The sequence below is a fragment of the Equus przewalskii genome, chromosome X, assembly GCF_037783145.1.
Source record: "Equus przewalskii isolate Varuska chromosome X, EquPr2, whole genome shotgun sequence".
NCBI lineage: Eukaryota > Metazoa > Chordata > Mammalia > Perissodactyla > Equidae > Equus > Equus przewalskii.
The window spans coordinates 96,860,066-96,878,435 of NC_091863.1; the positions used below are offsets into that span (position 1 = coordinate 96,860,066).

General features: G+C 39.7%; 1 long non-coding RNA gene across 2 annotated transcripts; it reads left to right on the top strand.

Moving 5' to 3' along the window:
• Positions 1-1,950: 1,950 nt before the first annotated feature.
• LOC139081160 (uncharacterized) lies at positions 1,951-17,958 on the top strand. 2 transcript variants are annotated; one of them, XR_011536228.1, is made up of 4 exons: positions 1,954-2,097; positions 3,006-3,150; positions 4,427-4,534; positions 17,527-17,958. It is a non-coding gene; the product is annotated as an uncharacterized lncRNA (long non-coding RNA). The 2 variants fall into 2 exon arrangements; XR_011536227.1 differs by lacking the exon at positions 17,527-17,958 and having other exon boundaries at positions 1,951-2,097; positions 4,427-5,764.
• Positions 17,959-18,370: the final 412 nt, after the last annotated feature.

The window sequence follows — 18,370 nt, forward strand, 5'->3', positions numbered from 1 at the left end:
AGGCAAAGAACCCAGAAGGGAAGAAAGGCAAAGTTTTCCACTTCTTCACTTATAAAAATAAATTGGGTCTGGGGGCTGGCCCCGTGGCCGAGTGGTTAAGTTCGCGCGCTCCACTGCAGGCGGCCCAGTGTTTCGTTAGTTCGAATCCTGGGCGCGGACATGGCACTGCTCATCAGACCACGCTGAGGCGGCATCCCACATACCACAACTAGAAGAACCCACAACGAAGAATACACAACTATGTACCGGGGGGCTTTGTGGAGAAAAAGGAAAAAATAAAATCTTTAAAAAAAAAAAAAAAAAAAAAAAAAAAAATAAATTGGGTCTGGGAGTGGCTATCTGCATGTCAAAGGATGCCCCACTTCACAGAAAGAATTTACCACAGGGTTATTTTAAATAGTTTGCTCAGTTGAAAATACTGAACCTGAATGTCCTCAAATGGAGGATTAAGTGATGCATGTTACATTCATGCAGTGGACTATTAAACGGTCATTAAAAGTGATGTTCTTAATATAATGGAAAAATGCTAACATTGTAGTGAGGGAAAAGAAGTTAGAAACAAAATTGTATAATTAAAATGGTTTTTAAAAATCCATAATAAAAAGACTGGAGTTTCGAAAAGATACCAAATTATTAGCAGGGATTGTTTCCTAATGTTGAGATCGTAAATAATTTCCTTTTTGTATCTTGAATTGTCTGATTGTTCACATTTTCTATAATGAGTGTGTATTGTTTTTATTATAAAGATTAAAATAAACTTTTAAAAACAAAAATCAAGGTTTGAGTCCTAAAAATTCAATTTGCAAAAAACTTTTCAGAATTGTCACTATTGGGGTGTATCTGGGGGGAGGGAGAGAAAATCCCAGGACAACTGTTTAGGTCTTTATCTAGCTCTCCCATTTGCTTAAGAATGGGTCTATAATAATCCAGAACTGAGGTAGAAGAGTGAAAAAAACCCTCATGATCCTTTTAAGAAAATGTGTGGCAGTCGCTTCTGTAGGGAATAATGGGGGGGGGCGGTGAGCCGAGGAGTCGAAAGAAAGATTTCTTGGACTCTCAAGATCTGGCAGTAGAGCTCTTTTATTTAGAGAATAGTATAGAATAGCATGGGGACAGGACCCATGGGCAGTCAGAGATGCTTTTGGCATGGGGAGCTGCTGCTGCTTCCGCTTCTGCTGCAAACATGGGTGGAGAGTAAGGCTAAATTTAAGGCATAGGTATGTGAGTTATCTCTTTACAAGACAAAGGAAAGAATATGTAAAAAGAGTTGTTAAAATGGTATCAGGGCCGGTAGGTTCTGGTTATTGCGTGGTCCTACAACTTTTAGATAAGAATCAATTCGGATTAAGTAAATGGCAGAAGTCGCTGCTTAAATATTACCTTCAGCTAAAGACAAAGGAGGATGTGGGGGGGGGGGGTCAGTTACATGAGGTTGCCAGACAGTAACCAACTTAAGTTCTTGCCTTCCCCATTAAGAGTTTCCAGAGATAAGGCCATTCCACCTTCCTCCTGGCGCAGAGAGGGTGGCATCTTTACAGATGGAGATTTCCCTTACAAATATAAATGTTTCCCAACAAAGGGCAAGCAAGCTCTGAGGGCAAGCTCCTCAGAGTTGCTTTTATTAAAGGTAACCAGCCCCCTTCTCATCTGTAGTTCTAAAAGTAACCAGCCTAAAACAATCCTCATCAGGGAATAAGGAAGGAGACTGTGCCAAGTGATTATTTAAAACCTTATCTTATCATTTCTTGGGCTTGAAATGAATTGGTTAAATGAATTTAACAGGTGACATTTGTTCTTTTTATCGAATGGGAGAGTTCCACTTAAATGTTCAAAACCGGTAGGTAGGACTGTACCAGAAAAGGTGAAGGCGGTGATGACAAACCAATAAATTAAAGGAGGCTGTTTGGAGAAATCGCTGAGTCAAGAGTCGGGCAATCACGTGAAGTTTTTCATAAAAACGAAACTCAACCAGAAGTGGGTAGCTTTCCCTCCCCGCTCCACCCACTCTTGGTATTGCTGCAGGCGCTGGAAGCGTCGGTTTAATCTATCCTTTGGCTCCTCCACTGGGCGGACCCCTGGCAGGCCAGAGCGAAAAGGGTAGCGGAAGGAGGGGGCCCTGGGCCGGGCTGGCGCGCCTTGACTTGTGGGTTAGCGTTCCGGGAACAGTAACACATGGATCTGGGTGAAACATTGGCTTTCTGTGTTTCCTGCGTTTGGTACCTTTGGAGGGCCGGCTGCAGCTGCGGGAGGCCGCGCTCGCTGCCAGCGGTCAAGGCGACCTTGCTCGGAAAACGACTGTTGTACTTTGAGCTAGTGACTCCAGAGGCTTTGCCGCTTTCTAGGCATTCCTCCAGGAGCTTTCTCCCCCTGGAGGCCTAGCCTGTAAACGCAGTTTGTTTTTGCAGTGTGATGCTGCCTTATTCTTGTCTTTGGCGCCAAGAGTGGCATGCAATCCCTACCAGTTAATTATGGCCTCTCGGAGGAAAAAACAATAAAGTGCTGTCCTTTATGTCTACAGTTGGTGCTTCTGAGGTCAGTGGCAGTAGTTGCTTTGAGGTCTTTCTTCAGCACACTTACTCACCTGTTTCCTTTATGACTGCAAGAACCTATACCAAAGCCTAGTGCCTCTCCTGGTGAGTTGGCTATAGGTGACTTTGACATACAGAGAAACGACGTTGTTTCGTGCACTAACATGTCAAAACTCATCACATTGTACACTTTAAATATGCATAGTTTATTGAACAGCAATTGTACCTCAAGCTGTTTAAAAAACACATTCAAAGGATTGAGTAATAAATGGTAATCAAGATTAATGGATAAAATACAAAAATGTATTTCTTTTATCTTCATCACCGAGTCGTGAAGAAAAGATCATATCTCTTGACCTTTTTTTTTTTTTTGAGGAAGATTAGCCCTGAGCTAACTACTGCCAGTCTTCCTCTTTTTGCTGAGGAAGCCTAGCCCTGAGCTAACATCGTGCCCATCTTCCTCTACTTTCTATGTAGGATGCCTACCACAGCATGGTGTGCCAGGCGGTGCCATGTCCGTACCTGGGATCCGAACGGGCGCACCCCGGGCCGCCGAGAAGTGGAACGTGCTAACTTAACCGCTACGCCACCAGCCCAGCCCCATCTCTGATGACCTTTTTTGGTGAGTTAACTTACTTATTTTAAAGCCTTAGATTTCTGTAAATATAGGCACGTGGTTTTACTTGCAAAGTTTTCCCTAAATGAGGATATTTCATTAATATTTGATTTACTGTTGTTGTGACACATAAGAAAACACAAAGCCATCATGCCTCAAAAGAAAAGAAAAGAAAAGAAAAGATCATAACCCAGTAGGAGGTGATAGAGCAGCAGGGTTAGGAACCCTGCTAAGGAGTCGGGCTGCCTAGGTCTGAACTCACACTCTGCCGCCCGCTAGCTGTGTGAGCAGGAGTCCCTTGTTTTCTCTGAGGCTCTGCTTTCTCACAGAGTCCTGAGTGAATCAGGGTCAGCAGAGGAGGAGCAGAGAGGGATCATTGGGCTGGAGCCTCAACTCTAAGTGGGCCTCAAATCTGGGCTGCTGCCTGGTAGTAAATTCGTGGGGAATTGCTGAGAGAATGGTGATCACAAAAGTTGATCCTAAGTGAAATGTATGGAACCCTGGTACTAGAGGGGGGAGGTTGGTGAGAGCTTCCCAGGCCTTGAGGACCTTTAAGGAATAAATGAGAGAATAATGAATGTGAAGGCTCAGAAAAGTACCTGATACATAATAAGTACTGCACTCAATCAATGGTACTTATTTTTACTTTATTATTATTGGTGGTGGAACCACTTACCCCATAGTATCGTTGTGAACAGAGCTTGTGTGAAATAAAGCAAGTTCCTAGCAGAGAGCCTGAGACGTAAGAGGTACTCAGTGGGTATTAGTTCTTTTCCCTCTTCTCTCTCCTTACTTTGAAACGGCCACCTCAAATTCAGCCCACTCCGTGGAGCTCTCCCTGCTTCCTGTCCCCCACCTCAGCATATGCGGCCTTTCCTGTGGCTCTGGGGCAGGATACAGGGAAGCACAGTGTGGGAGACCTGGATTGGGTCACCTGGCACCGGGCTGCATGGAAGCATCTAATTTGCACTGAAGTGTTGCCCTGGACTTTGTGTACTTCAGTCGTAGTTGCTGTAAGGGCGAGAAGTGGGGTGTCATGGCTTGGGTTTTCCAGAAGCAGATGCTGAGGTGGAATTTGGAGTACAAGATGTTTAAAGATCAGTATCCGTGAAAGGAAGGGGTGGGAGGCAGGATTGGGCAGAGGGAAAAGTCGAACAATGATGCCAGCCTAACAAAGACTGGACTAACCCCACAGGGAGGTCTGGAGAGAGGATTGCCCATCAGAGTATCCCACAATGAACTGACAAGACCAGGCCTTTATACCTCTCTCTCTCACTCGCAGGATGAGGGCTACCCTGGGAAAAGCATGACCTCATGACCTGAAGTGGAGGCCAACCCGGAAGTGGCAGACACTTGGCATCTGAACACACTCTCCACAGCTGGGCAGCAGGTCCGTCCTTCCTTAAACAGAGATCAGAATGGTGTATTCTCCATGTCCACCACACTGAGCGGTAAACCAACAATGTAATAATACAGACCAGACTGTTGACTGTTCAGAACAGAGAATTCCAATCGTATCTCAACACATTAAAGAAGAGGGTTGGCAGCCAACTCTTGATAGACGATAGTAGGAAAAGTGATTTGAAATGTCTATGAACTAGATAGTTGTACATGTGCAGTCAGAGCAGCTACCACTGAGACAAGTTTGCTCTGCCCAGGAAAGAAGATCAGGCTCTTGCCAAATGGCTCGTGTGTGATTGGTAGGGTTTTATATAGCATGGGAGCAGGGAGAAGTTAAGATGAGAGGCAAGGGCTAAAGGTAGAGCAAATCTTAGCCCAGGGCTGTCCCATAAATCTACACGGCCTCGCAACAATGTTCCTCATCACTCAGGATACTTGTTAAATTCCCAGACCCAGCTCCCTACAATAGTCTACTCAATCAGAATCTCTGGGGTTAGGAATCAGCATGTTTAATAGGCATCCCCACTACTTTCTTTGCAAGTTACAGATTGAGAACCCTGCAAAAGATAGACCAGCACCATGGATTACACTCCACAAGGCTGCACATAGTACCCTCACTGTTACAGACTCTGTAAACAGAGATGATCCAGCCAGCACCCTCAGCCACCAGACTCTAATGGCAGAGATGGCAAACCCAGAGAGAAAAGAATGTATCAGTCAGTTACCATCATATAGAGTGAATCATCCATCAGTGTTGAGATGTGGTAAAGACAGAGCAATCTGAATGGGATCCTGAGTTACAGAAATAACTAGTGTGACCCTCTCTGGTCAGTGTCCTGAATTCCCTGGCTCCAAGGCAGGAGTCCTTAACCCAGGGTCCGTAGATAAAGTTCAGAGGGGCTCATGAACTGAGATGAAAAATCAGCATCTTTATCCGAACCAGCTTTTTACTGAAACTTAAGATTTCCTTAAATCGTGGATATAGACAACAAACCACAGTAGGATTAGCAATATCTATGGCATGGTCACCAATAGAAACCATGGATATATTTTATACCACATTACTATTGTTGCAGGTATCTTGAAATATGGTATATGCTCATCAGTACTTCAACACTGTTACTTTTTAGATCTCTAGATCTTGATATTTAATTTGTTAATAGAGAAGTGCATGTATTATTATATCACACATTTCTTATTAAATATTTTGATAATTCTATTTTGATATAATCAGCTTCCTTTGTAATCTTATATATATATATATATATTATTTTATGCATTTAAAACATTATTCTATGTCAGGGTCCCTAGGCTTCATTAAATTCTTAAAGAGGTGCATGGTGCAAAAAAAGTTAAGAACTCCTGTAGTAAAGTCTATTTTGCTAGTGGTCACCTTCATGACGTCATTTTTATCCCAGTCACCCCCCAAATTATATAACACACTACTCCCAACATTTCTCCCAGTTATTTCCTAGACACGACACATTAGAAAGAAGGAGACAGAAAATTATGCTTCCATATCTTTAAGTTGGGTCATGCAGTTATTTCATTCATTCATTCATTCAGTTAATCAATTCAACAAATATTTATTGAGCACCTATTATGAGCCAGGCACTATGGGGATACAGTGATGAATAAGACAGATACTGTCTTTATCCTCAAGGAGTTTCATTCTAGGAGAGACTAGTGAGAAGCAAGTAAATAGGCAAATAAAATAATTTCAAGTTTTATTGCTTTATGAAAAAACAAACAGGGCATAGAGATAATAATAACCAACATTTATTGAGTGGAATGTTTAATATGTGCCAAATTTAATTTAATATGTGCCAAATGTTTAATATGTTCCAAATATAAATAGTATATAGGGAAAAAATGCCCAAAGTGCCTCTGAAGAGACATTGGACAAGACTTTTCTTGCCCAAACAACTGTCCTCAAATAATGGCCACCACCACCTACGTTAAGCAGAATCAACCCATATGGAAGGGCTTAAACCGTTTGCCAGAAAAACAAGGACTCACGCCCTCATTTTCTTTCACAAACCTGTCTGAACTCACGAATTAGGCACCTTTGTCTTTTTGGATGTCTGAGTTGGAGTTTAGGAAGCACACTCTACCTCACAACCATCTGAGCACTCCCCCAAGGCCCCTTCAGAGCGTCAATAAGCATTTCCTGATCAGAATGAGGCTCTGTGGTTTTCATCTAGTTTCCTGCCTTCAGATCTTTCTGGTCATATGACATTAAAACCTACCACAGCCGCTGGGGGCAAAGGCTTGCGTCACATACTGGCTGCTCTGCCACTTACTAGCTGTGAGACTTGAGGAAGTCACCAAACCTCTCCGTGTCCTAGTTTCCTCATCTACAGAAGGGATAACACCCCTCATAGGTTTGCTACGGAGATTGAACAGAAAGCCCCGTGGAAAGGCACAGCATGCAGAAAACACTGAATACTGTTCAGCGGCTTTGTTGTATTATTCTTGTTGCTCTTGTTGGTGCTGTCATGACAAGGCCTAGGAACAGTATAGAAACATGGTACACACATAGGTTAGAATGCTGGATAATCATATAGACAACTTGTGTCTTAGCCACATTAAATGAGGACTGAGCTATTGGCTCTGGGAGACAAAAGAGGAAATGCTACCAACTACGTCTTGTGTTCAAATACATTCAATAACATAATTTACATCTGAATCCTCTTTGTTTTTACAAAGTACTTCAACATTTTATCTCATTAATCCTTATTACACCTGGGAGGTTATGTTTTTACTATTTCCATTTTGTATTGAGGAGCAGAAAGGTCAGGTGGCTTGGTCAAGTTCACACAGCCAGGAGACTCCAACCCACACCTTGGCTCTTTTTCCCACTAGATCAGTTGTGTCAATTATGGTAATAAATGAACTCTGAATTAGCCTTTAATCCTAGAGTGTTTTTAAAATTCTTATATACCTCTCCCCTCTCAAATAATGACTGATTTTCTCTTGTGACATAATAGTAAAATAAAGTTTAACATGAATTAAAACAAAAATTTTTAAGTGCTCCTTAAACATCAAATAGCCAAATGAGAAACAAGTAATATCCATTTAATTGCTAACATCATTACTCTCCATGCATTATTGCCCAACTCAGTGTTTCTTTTTTTTTTAAAGATTTTATTTTTTTCCTTTTTCTCCCCAAAGCCCCCCAGTACATAGTTGTATATTCTTCGTTGTGGGTCCTTCTAGTTGTGGCATGTGGGACGCTGCCTCAGCATGGTTTGATGAGCAATGCTATGTCCAAGCCCAGGATTCGAACCAACAAATCACTGGGCCGCCTGCAGCGGAGCGCGCGAACTTAACCACTCAGCCACGGGGCCAGCCCCCTCAGTGTTTCTTTACAAGCTTTACATTGACTAACACAACTCAATAAGGTCCTCATAGGTTTAATATTCCCATTTTAGAGATAAGAAAATTAAGGCACAGAGAATTGACTAACGCTATACAGCCAGTAAATGACAGAGCCAGGATTCAAACCCAGGCAACAGTTCCTTTTTAGGTATGTTATGTTTGAAATGTATAAAACATCCAAGTGGATGTGTTGAATAGGCAAGTAGGGATGTGAGTCTGGGCATAAAAGAGAAGCCCAAGTTGCAGATATAGATTCAGGAGCCATCAGCATAGAATTGGATTTTAAAGCCATGGAACTAGATGAGATCCCCTAGGGAGAGAGTGCAGGTAGAGAAGAGGGGCAGGCCCAGGACTGAGCCAGGAAGCACTCTAAGGTTCAGAGCTTGGGCAGAGGAGGAGGAACATCAGCGTTAAGATGAAAACTCCCCAGAAGCCATGAGAGGGAAGGACACTTTAAGGAGGACAGTGTAATCAACTGGGTCAAAAGTTCATCAGCATCAGCATCATCATGTTATTACTCTAGCACACTGGTGAAGACCATGTGGAGTTATTGAAGGGGACCCAATGTAAGAAATGATAATCTAGTGAGAAGTAGTGTAATCAGGATTGCCATACATTCTCGGTTTGTCTGGGACAGTCCCAACTTACACCCATTGTCCCACATCTCATCCAATTTAGCATTTGTCCCACATTTTTCATTTTTGAACCAAATATTACAATTAATAGTTGTGGTAAATAATTTGGTTTGGGTTTAGTAGATCTCTATTTTGAACTTCCAGTTTCTACAGAGTTCTCACATGATTAAATCTGAAAGACAACCAGTGATAATCCATCTCTTTTCCTAACTAACCCTTTCCTGATATAACGCTGACCTCCCCACCAGGAAAAGCAGGCAGGGAGCTCACTGATAAGAGGAAATGTGCCCAGGGGCTGGCCCCATGGCCGAGTGGTTAAGTTCACGCGCTCCGCTGCAGGCGGCCCAGTGTTTCGTTGGTTCGAATCCTGGGCGTGGACATGGCACTGCTCATCAAACCACGCTGAGGCAGCGTCCCACATGCCACAACTAGAAGGACCCACAACGAAGAATATACAACTATGTACCAGGGGGCTTTGGGGAGAAAAGGGAAAAAAATAAAATCTTAAAAAAAAAAAAAAAGAGGAAATGTGCCCAGGTAACAGCAGCTAGGGACTGCTAACCACCTGGGGTCTCAGTAGTGGTGGAAGATGTATGTGACCCTGTCCAGCCGCCTGTCACCTGGTACACTGGCCAGTTGTTCCTTGGCAAGTTCCAGATGTGAGTTTCAGAAGCTGTCGGCTCGCCAATTAGCAAGGTCAATGAGAGATGTGCAAAATTACAGGCTAGGTATGCATGAAATATGTGTAGGAAGGAGAGGCTAAGCAGTCCCGCCATATAGTCTATACAGAGAGCAGTCTGAACATTCTCGCAACAGTGGTTCTGTGATTTATACATGGTGTAAATCTACAACTACTTATTTTACTGATTGATAATGCTTTTCTATTTTGCCATAATCCTCTTAGCAGTAATGAGCACAAGTATATGAAAGTATGTGATTATGAAGATTTAGGTACTGAATTTGATGATGTACATGTAACTCACACAAAATGTCTGTTGATGTTTACCACCTGTGGGGGCCACAGTGCTATAGCAAACCACACAAAAGCCAGAAGACACCTATCTGCTGAAGGAATAGCAGCGTCTACCTCAAAAGTCGGCAGCTATTTTCCTAAAGTGCTCAAGGATCACACATGCAGATACAGAAGGTTTACATATAACTCTGTGAACCATAACTTACTATATAGATCGAATGGTTGTTCTTCTAAATTCATTTTGCTTACTTTTTATTCTAAATTTCCTTGTGCATGTATGAAAAGTGAAGCAGTAGCTGTTAAAGTGTTGGCTGAGTTAGCCAACCAAATGGCTCCATGACACCAACTTTATTTTTTAAATTTTTTTATTGAGGTAACATTGGTTTTTAACATTATATAAATTTCAGGTGTACATCATCATCATTCAATGTCTGTGTAGATTACATCATGTTCACCACCCGGAGACTAATTACAATCCATCACCACACACATGTGCCCAGTCACGCCTTTCACCCTCCTCCCTCCTTTCCCCTCTGGTAACCACCAATCTCTGTCTCTATGTGTTTGTTTGTTGTTGTTATTTTCTATTTATGAGTTAGATTGTTCTTTCTTCCTTTCTGATGCTCCAAGATTCCTTCTTTTTTCATTTCCTTTCTGTTTGAATAATTTTCTTCAGCCCTTATATAAGGATAGTTCTGCTAGGGAAAGATTCTTTCTGTTTTCCTTTGTCTGAGAATGTCTTTATTTCTCCTTCATTCCTGAAGTATAGTATCATGGATACAGAATTCATGATTGACAGTTCAGCATTTGAGAAATCGTGTGTCACTTTTTTCTGGTCTTCATGAATTCAGGTGAGAAATCCACTGTTATTTGAATTAATGTCCTACGACAGGCAATGTGTCATTTCTTTCTGGCTGCTTTCAAGATTTTTTTTGTCTTTAGTTTTGAGAAGTATAATTATGATATATATTCGCATAGGTTTTTTGGGTTTATCCTATCTGTGATTACTCAGCCTATAGAATCTGTAGGTTTGTGTCTTTGGCCAAAGTTGGGACATTTTCAGCCATTATTTTTTCAAGTACTGTCTCAGCTCCCGTTTCTCCTCTTCTTCTGGGCCTCTTATGGTATGAATGATGGATCTTTTCAAATTGTCCCACAGGTCCCTGAGGCGCTGTTCATTTTTTAAACTTCTGTTTTCTTTCTGTTGTTTAGATTGAATGAATTCTGTTGAACTCTCCTTAAGTTCACTAATTCTATGCTTTGTCATCTCCATTCTGCTATTTAGCTCCATTCTACTATTAAAATTCAGTGAGTTTTTTAAATCTCTAGTTGTATTTTTTAGTTCTATAATTTCCATTTGGTTACTTCTAACAATTCTTTCTTTGCTAAGATTTTCTATTTCATTTGTTTCAGGGAAATTTGTACTTGCTTGTTGAGTCATTTTTATGATAGTTCAAAATCTTTGTCAGGTAATTCCAACACCTGATTCATATTGATGTGTGTATCAGTTCATTTTCTTCTCTCATTCAAGTTGTGATTTCCTGGTTCTTGAGATGATGGGTAATTTTTTTATTGTATCCTGGACATTTTGGCTATTATTTTAGTAGATGCTGGGTCTTATTCATATTTTTTATTTTAGCAGGCAGTCACCTGTTCAGATTTAGCATGCAGTCCTGACCTACATTGGTGAGCTTTGGTTCCAATGACAATCTAGTTTTCAGAGCCTTTGCAGTGCTACTTTTGTCTTCCTGCTTTACCTCATGTTGCCAAAGCTCCCAGTAGTCTATAATGGTGTTGCTTAAACAGATGGAAAGAGCCTCCCTCAGCTGGGCTGCTTGGTGCCTCTAGGTAGGGGAAGGGATTTTTCCAACTTGCAAGGATGAAGAGTATCTCCTGGGATGGTTGCTTATTGTAAGATCTCTCTTGCCAGTGGGTGGAGAAGGTGTACCTCAGGCCTACAGGATGTAGTGGCTTGCCAGTGGGTGCTTGTTGTAGCATAGCAGTATCCCTCTTGCCAGTGTTTCCCTGGCCACGTGGTATCTCTAGGTGGGAGAGGGGTTTCAGGCCCCCTAGTGGGGAAGAAGAGTTCTTCTGAGACAGGTTCTGCTTGTCTCGGTGGGATCCCCCGCTTACTGCCCAGAATGCAATGTCTCTGAGTGGAGGAGCTGAGTTTGAGGCCTGGCAGGGAAGAAAAGGGCTTCTACTGGCTGCTTATTATCAGTGGGGCTTCTGATCATCTCCCTTGCTGGTTCTGCTGGGCTTGCCTGGTGGTGTCACTGGGGCTTCCATTTGACCCAGGGGTAGGAATGAGCCTATCTGGGCTACCTTCTGTTGCCAGGTTAATGGTCAGGAAAGATTAGGCCTGGACCACTTTCTTCTGTTGCGGGGGTGGAGGGGACAGGGGTCATAAGATGCTCTCCTGACATTTGTTCCTCCATATCTGAGGTCCCAAACCAGTTCACCTTCTTCTTACTATCTTTAAGAGTTCTCCTTTGGTTGTCTCTTGTGTTAGTTTCAGGGTTTATAATTTTATTTAGTAGGGAGGAGTAGGGAGAGATTAATCTATGCCATCTTGAAAGTCCAGACAAAATTCCTTTTGTAATTTAAAAACTATGTCATTTGAAACCTTAAGAAAAAATTTAATTGCCCCATGAGTCTGTGAGAACTAACAAGAGTCCTAGAGAATGCCAAAATAGAAAGGATTTTATATAGAGAGAGTTTATATCATAATAAAATCCATAAGGCTTGGAAAGGAAGAAACAAAACTCTGATTTTTCACAAATAATATGATTGTGTGACTAGAACGTCTAAAAAAACTGAAAGATAAACTTTTAAATAAAGTTTGGTAAAGTGACTATATGCAAAATCAATTTACAAAAATCAATTGTATTCCTTTATGCCAACCAGAAACAGAAAAATGACATACAAATCCCTTTTACAATAGCATAAAAATATTTAAAATTAAATCTAACAAAAGATGTATAAGATCTTCATGGAAAATATCATAAAACTTTATTAAAAGTCATTAAAGAAGGTCTTAGCTTGAAGTACAAAAACAGATGGCTGGCCATATTTGACCTGCAGGTCATAGCTTGCTGAGCCCTATTCTAGAACAGTGGCTTTCAAACTTCAGAGTGCATCACAATCACCTGGAGGGCTTGTTAAAACAGATTTCTTAGGTCTACCCTGAGACTTTCAAATTTAGTAAGTCTGAAATGGAGACTGAAATTTGCATTTCTAATAAATTTCCAGTTGATATTGATGCCACACTTGGAGAACCACTTCTACAGAAAAAGAACAAAGTAAGAGGCTCTGCCTTTACCCACTATCAAGATTTACCATAAAGCTATAGTAATTAAGACAGTATTGGTTCATAGATAGCAAACATATCAGTGGAACAGATTGAGCATTTAGAAACAGACCCACATGTATATGGACACTTGAAATATGACTGGGGTGGCCCTGCAGATTGGGGGGAAAACAGAGTTTTTTCATTAAATAGTGCTCAATTGGATTTCCATATGGAAAAAAATGAAACCTGACCCTAACCTTGCTCCATACACAAAAAATATATTCTAAGTGGATTATAGATCTAAATGTCAAAGTTAAAACAGTAAAGCTTCTAGGAAAAAATATCCTTAAGACCTTGAGGTAGGGAAACATTTCTTAATATACAAAAAATATTAACCATCAAGGAAAAGATTTATAAATTTGACTAAAGTAAATTTAAAACTTCTGTTCATCAAAGGACACCATTAAGACTGAAAAGGCAAGCTAGTGTGTATAATACAATAGCCACTAGCCATATTTGGTTATTGAGCAAAAGAAATGTGACTAATCCAGATGGAGATGGGCTGTATGTATAAACTACACTTTGGGTTTTGAGGACAGTATAAAAATGTAAAATATGTCATTAATATTTTTTATACTGATTATATGTTGAAATGAAAATATTTTAGATATATTGGGTGAGATGGTTTTTATGTCTCAACTTGACTGGGTCATGGGGTTCCTAGATACTTGGTCAAACATTATTCTGGGTGTGTCTGTAAGGGTGTTTTTAGATGAGATTAACATTTGAATCCAGTAGACTGAGTCAAGCAGATTACACTCCCCAATGTGGATGGGCCTCATCCAATCAGTTGAAAGCCTGAATAGAACAAAAAGGCTGACCCTCCCAGGAGTGACTTGGAATTTCCTCCTGCCTGACTGCTGGGGTGGAACATCAGTATTTTCCTGCCTTTAGACTCTCACTGAAACATCAGCTCTTCTTGGGTCTTGAGTCTGCTGTTTTTATAGACAGAAATGACATCATCACCTCTCTTGGGTCTCCAGTTTGCTGACTGCAGATCTTGGGACTTCTCAGCATCCATTGTTATGTGAGCCAATTCCTTATGATAAATATCTCTCTCTCATATATATATGTAAATATATGTGCATATATATTTCACTGGTTCTGTTTCTCTGGAGAACCCTAATACATTAGGTTAAATAAAACATATTAAAATTAATTTCACTTGTTTATTTTTGGCTTTTTTAAAAATGGCTATTAGAAGATTTAAAATTATACATGGGGCTCATATTATATTTCTATTGGCCAGCACTGATCTAAAATATATAAAGAATTCCTATAAAACAATAAGACCAGACTACCCATAAGATAAATGGCAAAAGATTTGAACAAGAACACCATGAAAAAAGGAATCTAAATGGCCAAAGTAATATCTGAAAAAGATGCTCCATCTTATTGGTAATCAAAGAAATGGAAATTAAAATCACAATGAGGATGACAAAAATCAACAAATGTACAAGGAAATAAACCACCATGAATGAGTCAGCAGAAATAAACAAAAAATTTATATCCCCCAAGCCCTTCAGATATTAGAATTATCTGATACAAGATGTAAAGTTTCTAATATAAGAAAAATATTTAATCAAAAGAAAGAACTACAAAAATGACCAAGCAACAGCAGACTATCAAAATGATCAGGAAGATTTATATAAGAAGCAAATAGGACTTTTAGAAATAAAAAATATAAATTATTGAAATTAAAAGTTCAGTAGATGAATTAAACAGATTGGGTACTGAAGACTGAATTAGGTCATTGGAAAATAGATCTAAAGAAATTGCCCAAAATGCAGCATTAGAGATGGAAAATATGAAAGAGAGCTAGACATAGAGGATACGATAAAAAGCTCTAACATGCCTAATTTATTTCTGGGGGGAGAGAAGAGGAAGAATGGGGAAGAGGCAATATTTGAAAAACAAAGTAATAGTTGAGAATTTTTCACAACCAATGAAAGACATGAATCTACATGTAAATGAAGCATTATTATATACCAAGAAGGATAAATAAAAACAAATCCACACTTCTCCATACTGAAATGACAGAACATCTGCCACAAAGAGGCAATCTTACACATAATCAAGTGATAAGTCAGATCATCTGTAAAGAAACAAAAATGAGGCTAACTGCAGGTTCTTTTTTTTTAAGGAAGATTAGCCCTGAGCTAACATCCACTGCCAATCCTCCTCTTTTTGCTGAGGAAGACTGGCCCTGAGCTAGCATCCATGCCCATCTTCCTCTACTTTATATATGGGACATCTGCCCCAGCATGGCTTACTGAGCGGTGCCATGTCCACACCCAGGATCCAAACTGGCGAACCCTCAGCCGCCGAAGCAGAGCAGGCAAACTTAACCGTAACAGCAGATTCTTTAGAGCAATAATTGAAGCTGGAAGACAGTGCAATGATATCTTCCAAGTGCTGAGAAAAAAATAACAGGCAACCAAGAACTATGTGCCCTGAAAATTAATATTTCAAGACAGAGTTGGAAATAAAAACATCCTCAGTTAAGGAAAAACAAATTTACACCTATAGACCTACACCAAGTAAATTTCTAAAAGATGTACTTCAGAAGAAAAGAAAATTAACTCAGAAAGAAGCTCTGAGTTGTCAGAAGGAATAGTGAGGGAAAAAATTGGCAAATATGTAAATTAATCTATACATGGTATAAAATAAGTTGTTCATTTATTCAGCATATATTTATCACCTACTGTAGTAGGCTGAATAATGTCCAACCAAAGATGCCCGGGCCTAATCTCTGAAACCTGTAAAATGTTACCTTATTTGGAAAAAAGGGTTTTTGTGGATGTGATTAAGGATTTTGAGATGAGATTATTTTGTGATTATCTGGATGGGCCCCAAATGCCATCACAAGTGTCCTTATAGGAGAGGGGCAAAAGGAGATTACACAGAAAAGAAAGCCATGGGATGGAAGCAGAGTCAGAGAGAGAAGGTGGCTATGCTACTGCCTTTGAAGATGGAGGAAGGGGACATGAGCCAAGGAAGGCAGCTCTAGATATTGGAAAAGACAAGAGCCTCTAGAGGGAGTGTGACCCTACCAACACCTTGATTTCAGCCCAGTGAAGCTGATTTCCGACTTCTGGCCTCTGGAACTGTGAGAGAATTAATTTCTGTTGTTTTGAGCCACTACATTTGCGGTAATTAGTTACAGCAGCCACAGGAAACGAATGCACCTACTATGGCTAGAAACTGCTCTAAGTGAGATACATCAATGAACAAAACAAAGGTCTCTGCCCTAATGGAGCTTAAACTCCAGTGGAGTAAAGAGACAATACACTATAAGCATATTAACCAAGTAAATTGCATAGTAAGCTAAAAGGTAACAAGTGATATGTAAAAAAGCAAAAAGAAGAGCAGAGTGAGTGAGGAATCAGGAGTGAATGTGTATGTTTCACGGGGTTGGTAGGCAAGCTGATGTTTTAAATAGTGGCTATGGTAAGCCTCATTGAGAAGGTGGTGTTTTAATTTATGGTGTTTATTTTTAAAAAGAGGACAACACTAAAATGCTGGACAACAATACTGTGTAAGGTGGGAGAGAGGTGATCAGTATTAACGTGTTCTAACATCCATATATAATTTGGGAGAATTTGATGCTAACTTTAGGCTTTGTTAAGCATACATGGTAACATATCAAAGATAATCAGTAAAAGAATAGAAATAGGGGCCTGCCTGGTGGCATAGTGGTTAAGTTCTCACGCTCTGCTTCAGCGGCCCGGGGTTCACAGGTTTGGATCCTGGGCACAGACCTACGCGTTGCTCATTAAGTCATGTTGTGGCGGCATCCCACATAGAAAAGAGAGGAAGACTGGCACAGATTTCAGCTCAGGGCTAATCTTCCTCAGCAAAAAGAGGAAGATTGGCAACAGATGTTAGCTCAGGGCCAATCTTCCTCACAGAAAAAGAAAGAACAGAAATAGAATATATAATTTCCAAATAAGTAGTGGGGAAGATGGAATAAGAAAACAAAATAAACAAAACTCAGTAATTATTTTTAAACTGAGAAAGGATAAAAAGCAAATAAGATTAGAACAGATAGAGAGCAACCAGTAAGATGTTAAAAACAAATACAAATGAATGTGAACACGATAAATGCAAATGGATGTAATTTGACAGTTAAAAGACAGAGATTGTCAGACTAGGGGAAAAAGGGGAAAATCCAGCTAATATGGAAGAGACACCTAAAATATAAGAGCAGAGAAAGGCTGACAGTTAAGCAATGAAGAGATATACCAAGCAAATACTAGCCAAAAGCCAGGGTAGTTACATTAATATAAGACAAAAAAAAATTTTAAATGCATTGCTAGGGATTGAGAGGGTCACTACATAATGATAAAAGGTGGGAGATTGTAATGCACCTTTCTCAATTATTGATAGATTAAAATTAAAGATAAAAAATTAGTAACGATATAGAATATTCACAGAACTTAATCAAAAAACTTGGTTGGAAACTGCTGCTATGAATATTCATGTACAAGTCTTGCAGTGCACACGGAGGAAGAGCTCCTCCAGCGTGGGGGTGGGATTTCTTGATCATAGGGTTTGCACCTTTTCAGAAAACACTACAGAAAACACTTCAAGTTCCATGTACCCCACTCTTGACCTAATTCTTCTCCTTCCTCCCCCAGAAATTAGCACTATCCTGGATGTGGTGTTTATCATTCTAAGGTAATGTTTAAATTTTACTACTTCAAATGTATATGTGTGTACATGTGCCCTTAAACATTATAAAGTATTGTTTATATTTTTAAATTTTAAATGTTTACTTTTAATAATTAAAAATGTATATATGGTATCATAGTGGATGTGTATTCTCCTGCACCTTGCATTTTCATCGTTTTAGAGATTTATCTGTGTTGATATAGTACTAATTCACTCATTTTAACTGCTATATAACATTTATAAATATATTTTATAAATTTTTATACTGTTTTATAAAGTTTAAACTGTTATATATTTTTTAATGTATCACAATTTATCCATTGTGCTGTTGAACACACAGTCTGTTTCAATTTTTTTTTTTTTACTAATTACAGATACAGAAATAAACATTCTTGTGTATTTCTCTTTGTATATGGTATGAGAATTTCTCTAGGATATATAAGATTAGAATTGCTTAGTCATAAGATGTGGGCACCTTTAACTACAAAATCTCACCATATTGCTTTTCAAAGTAGTTGTGCTAACTCATATCCCTACCATGGATGAGTTTACATGGCTCTTCGTCACCGTCATCTAGTGCTGTGAGGCTTTTCCATTTTTGCCAATTGGATGCATGTGAAATAGCACTGTACTGTTTTATGTTGTATTACACTCGTTACAGAGGTTGATCTCATAAATTTATTGGTCACTTGGGTTTTGTCTTCTGTGAATTGCCTACTCATATTCCTTGCTCATTTTTGAGTTGCCTGTTTTTCTTATTGACTTATACAACTTATGTATATTTTCTGAATACTAATCTTGTGTTGATTA